This window comes from Schistosoma mansoni, chromosome 3, assembly GCF_000237925.1.
Source record: "Schistosoma mansoni strain Puerto Rico chromosome 3, complete genome".
NCBI lineage: Eukaryota > Metazoa > Platyhelminthes > Trematoda > Strigeidida > Schistosomatidae > Schistosoma > Schistosoma mansoni.
Genome location: NC_031497.1, coordinates 1,355,143 through 1,360,870, shown reverse-complemented (window position 1 = coordinate 1,360,870; position 5,728 = coordinate 1,355,143). Strand labels below are relative to the sequence as shown.

Sequence of the window (5,728 nt, the reverse complement as noted above, 5' to 3'; positions counted from 1 at the left end):
TGCTGAGGAGTCCCACAATAGGACGAGTTGGTCGTCCAGTGCTTCCAGGTTTTCCATTGTGGTTTAGTTTCAATTGACTCATGCTCTCAACTATGACAATACTAATCTTATGATTACCGTACAAACACCACACTTTTGATCATGTTACATGTGTATTTTTTTTCTTTATACATTAAGGTTGGAATAGAAAAGAAGTTAAATGATGAAAATCTATTTAATTACTTGAACAGATTGTCTTTCATTTTTATTTTCAACTGGTCAATTATTTTTCCATTTATTCAATCATTGAATGTGAAAAACAACTCGTTAGTACAGATTGAATAATCATTGGATTTGAGTTTATTTTTCCCCACCAACTTACTTTACTCTCTCTCTCTCTAGATATGTAGTAAACCACTCTCTCTCTCCTTTTTGTTTTCAGTCACTCCCTTATTTACTTGTTCACTTCATTCACCTTGATTAACGTTTATATATATTCATCTAATGGCTAAATGGAATAAAAAAGAACTTTCAAAAATCTACTTTTTAGAAACGATAAAGCAATGATATTAACATATGGTGGAGAAGATTTGTAACTCAGGTGGATGATTTTGATGTCGTTCAGAAGGACGATGAAAGCTCCACAACCAAACCATCCAGCTCAGAGAACAAAACTCCATCAAGATATTAACATATATTTGATTGAATATAACTATCGCTTATTATAGTTTAACTAAAAGTTTATAGAATAAAATGTAAGGAGACAATAACAGAAAAATTTCTAAAAACTGATTTTTCATAATTATTACTCATTACTGAAATGATTCTGCAAGTGTTTGGCACAATATGAAAGAAGTTTTCAGCATCTACTAATGTACCTTGTCGAAAAGTTCCATTAAATAACCAAAAAGTATTGGACAGATGTTTAGTCATGCCTTGTAAATCTTTGCCCGATATTCTTCTATTCATGGAGATGGTTTAATGCGGAATGACGCAGCTACCATAATTGTGAATACTAAGCGAGTATTTTGGTGTATAATTCTTCGCCCTACTGATAACCATTTGTAGCTGGATTTACTCAGTAGAATTAACGTAGGTAATTGTGGCACTGAATATGGTATATGAGTGTAGCCATATCATATGTCCGTGCTTATTCACTGTCTGAAGGTCAAACGGCAAACTACCAACTGTAAACGAAACACGCTATTGGTGGAAGTCTGTCAAACACCTAATAAAAGTTTCAGCCTACACTTCCTTGCCTGAGTCAAGAGAGGTCCATATTAATTTGTTTCAATAATCAAATATTTTTATTCATTTCAGTATATTCATTTGCCAAAGAAGTTTGGTATGTAGTGAACGTTACTCACGAAGATGTTTGTAAGTTGTGTGTAGCTGGACGTGGAGTCAAAGTTGCAACAACTGTGAAGACTTTCAGTGCATATAAAGTACGACTTTGGCAGAATACTTGAAAACCAGGAGAGAAGACAATTCAGATGGTAGAAAACACTGAAAGATGTAAATGGACGATTGAAGGCTATGTATATGTATTATTTAAATACTTCGTTACTTCTTGCAATAAGCATATACTCATTCTTCCTATTGTCGTGTTTTGCAGGTATACCATAAAAAGTGTTTATCGTAACTGAACACAACTGAAAAACAATAGGTAGACTCGGATCTCACGAACAAAATAAATTCTTTTGATATCACAGTAATGGTAATGAGTGTATTCAGTCATCTGACACCAAATAAAAAGTGTACAACAATCAGTAGATGTAGTGACGGCATTGTAACTTGATCAATAGAGTTAAGTCGGTGGTACAAGAAAAAAGTAACGCTGAGATAACTATTCACTAATTGAATCATGAAAATCCTAAAGTTAGAGTTCTAGATCATTGAACGCCAGCTCAGTAGTCTAGAAATAAAGCGTTCTTACGCAAGACCGAAGTACCTGGGTCCGACTCCGCATGTGGGATGGTACATGCGTCTTGCCACTGAGAATACTTGGGAGAAACAGCCGTCCAGTGCTTTTACATTTTAACTGGTTATCCAACCTAAATTAGTTCGTGATTTCAATCTGCACAACCCCATACTGACAAATAATAATGATAAGAAAATAGAGCATTATTAGAAGAACATAAGGTCAATGACCTGAAGGTAAATCACTTGAATCCTGTTACACTTTAGATTTAATCATTCTCTGATATTATCTAAATAACCAGTAAAAACTGATCAGCAAATAAACAAATGTTTCTTTTTAGCTTATAACTTTTTGAATATCGATCACATCCACTACACCTCCATTAGGAACTAAATCCCTCAACTCTCAGATCTAACAATAAGCATAACACAATAACAAGATTCAGCTAGAAACCGAGAATCGATTACACAATTCTAACTTCATTCAATTCAGAATATAGCGTAAATTTTATCCAGCTCTATTATTGCTATCTGTCCGTTTCTCTTCTGTCTAGTCTAAAATTATTATTCAATTTATTTGTTGTGAAATTTAGAAAATAATAAATTTGTAACCAACCTCCCTTTCTCTCTCGTTCCCTCTCTCTCTCTCTCTATTTCTCCATAAATACTCGAAATAACTACTAGTCAAATTCAGATCACTGCATGCAAACATACATAGAAACATACACATACATACAAAAAAATAAAATAAAATTCGATTAGAAATTAAAGACAATTTAAGTGGAAATGTTAATTCAACTAAATCACTGATTATTATGATTAATTCCGTTTTGTAGAAATTTGAAGAAGAAAAAACTCCACTACGTGAAAATTTAGAATGAATGGTTATAGCGACTGAAATAGGATTGGTTGAAAGCGTGAGTCAATTGAAGCTAGACCACCAGGCAAAACCTGGAAGCATTGCTTGACGGCCAACTCGTCCTATTATGGGACTCCTCAGCAGTGCACATACACGACCTCGCCCCGTGAGATTCGAACCCAGGACCTACCAGTCTCGCGCCAGAGAACTTAACCTCTAGACCACTGGGCCGGCATTCGATGGTATTTATGTCTTAACTTCAACCAATCCATGAAGTTAAGCAACCGTTCACCGATTGTCTTCAGTGAGTTGATATCTCACAACAGACATGGTTTGAAAATACTAAATCTCCACAAAACCCCTTCTGAAATTGGTTTGGTTGAAGTTAGATATTAATATCATTGGATGACAGTTTAGTGGTCTTGAGGTTAAGCATTCTCGCGCGAGACCGAAGATCCTGAGTTCGAGTCCCGTATGCAGGATCGTGGATACCTAGTACTGAAGGGTTTCATACTACGGTGAAACGGTCGTTCAGTAGTTCCAAGTTTCCAACTGTGGTCTAACGTAGATCGAATCGTGAATTCAACTATGAAATTATATAAGAATATTCACAAAGAGTAATCACTTAATAGTAGTAACCAATAATGATTATAAAAATAATATTCGTTCAGTATCTAGTGTTGAACAAACTTTGTCGATTAGATTGTAATAAATTCACTAATTGTAGTAACTCAATACTGCGTGCACTCTGTCTGGATGTCACTTCTAGATTAGAAGTACTTTTCAGAAAACTTTCAACATTGTTTACACTTGTCATTAAAGTGTTGGTTTGTTTAGGTGGATTTTTGAAAGACATAGTGTTCCCTTTAGGATTTCAATCAGTGTTACAGTTGTGTTTTATGCTACTTATGCTGACAGATGTAAATAATATATGGTCGCAATCAGAAGTGGAATGTCTGACAAAAGATCGAATTGTAGAGAACAAGAAGGGAAACAGAGGTCAATTGTAGTAACAAGCAGAATTGGAAGAATCATTGAAGTATGAAAAGGACAATTGATAAATGTGCAAATGATATATTTAATGCAAAGCTTTCATATTTTACAAAGGCACTGTGTGATTTTGCGTTAAATAATAAATTGATTTTCTCCGCTTGGGTTTTCGTCCACTACATAGACATTATGATTAAGCTATTTGCTTAGTGACTGATCTCTTGTAGAATTGAATTATTCATATTGGTTAGTAAGCATTGGTTGACAATCTATGCATAGGAATATGTATAGTCCAACAAGGTGTATAGATTACGACAAAAGCATTTGTAAATTAACAGAAACGATGGAGAGATATTTCTGAATACTTTGAAGATTCTTTATAGAAGTATGGTATTTGCCGTCGTTGATTTCAAGGACTGTAACTAATCAATCAATATTGACATATGTACATTTCGATCAAATTATCTCTTTATTACAACTTAATCTGCTTTTAATAAGATTGGATTGTAATTAGTAGTGGAATCTTGTTTGCATATTTCGTCCTACTTAGAACTCTCCTTCTAAATACACCACAATCGCAGTGTTGATCGCCTCTTTGAGATTCAAATCCCTATTGAGATACAAATACATCTGTCTGGTATGTTTCATTTACGACGAAATATATATATATCCTGGATATATATGTAAACTTTTAACTACAAACAATATCGGTGCATCAGCTCAAGGAACTCGTATCTCAACAAAGATGAATCAACTTAACTATTGGGCACCAACAACGAGAAAACATGAACTTGAAAAATAATTATTGATCATTAATCAATAAAAAAACTCATTGAACACAGAACAATCTATTGAGGATTCGAATTAATCATCTGGTGAAATAGTTTTTCCTAAAAACTTGCCAGTAAAATGTTAAAGATGTTTAAGTATGAGAAATATAAATGTCTACTTTTAGAAAAAAAGGAGTAAAAAATAACATAGAAATGATGCTAATCATTAATACAATAAGAACCAGATGCTAATAAGATAACCCATATAGGAATTAACCAAAAAGGTGAGAAGCTCTTGTAGAGGTAAGTTGCCATTGAGGAGGCAATTTTAGAATAGCTGGTCGTTCCATTTGAAAATATTATGACACTGTTGCCGACCTAGATCTTTTCTGTGTCAAGCGGCTTGACAGTCTACATGTAGCAGAAAACCCTCTTCATCCTGTATCCAATAAGTTGTAAACCATTATGTCTAAATACTACTCACGTAAACTGGGGAAACAGTTTACTGACGTTTTGAAACTGGGTTTAAAACATTGTATAAGTCTACGAACAGTATAATAAATGAAGCCTAACACCTCTCCAGTCTTTCGACTTAATGTATCTGTTTCCTATGCATTTCTAAGGGAAGTCGATAAGGGCCTCACATGGTCACGATAGCAGTGAACATAACACTATTCACCTTATATGATATTTCAATTATATCATTGAAATCGGGAACCAATCTAAGCTGGGAAACCATTGAAAACCTGGTAGAGGTGGACGACCGTTTCGTTTTATTATAGAACTCACCAGTGGCATCTTGCATTCGCGACCCTCCATCAGTGAGGACGATTAACCACTTCAAACTAGGACATAACAGTTCCTTTCTCTCAACCTTGACTAATCCAAAATACAAATCTTTGAGGAAATATTTTTCTGTTACAGTGTTTCAGCCATATTAAGTTTGATTAGGTCTTACCCAGTGAAACCGATAAGGTTTTCTGGAAATAGTTTTTGTTGCTCAAGGCTCGCGAACACGCCACACGGATGTGATTTCGTAGGGAAATCGTTTCCCTCAGATCTCAGGGCACAGGCGTCGTACCAGGTGCAATTATAATCTACATTCACACCGGTAACACAGACGTTTTCACTCATGTATCCCATAGCAAACATATAAGTATGTTCACCCACCTAGAAGGATATATGGTCAAAGCTCCCTTCGAATGTATTT

General features: G+C 34.8%; 1 non-coding gene across 1 annotated transcript; it reads right to left on the bottom strand.

The window, feature by feature from the left end:
• Positions 1 to 2,917: 2,917 nt before the first annotated feature.
• Positions 2,918 to 2,988, bottom strand: Smp_tRNA_01632_Pseudo_CGA.1.1. The gene has a single exon. It is a non-coding gene (tRNA).
• Positions 2,989 to 5,728: the final 2,740 nt, after the last annotated feature.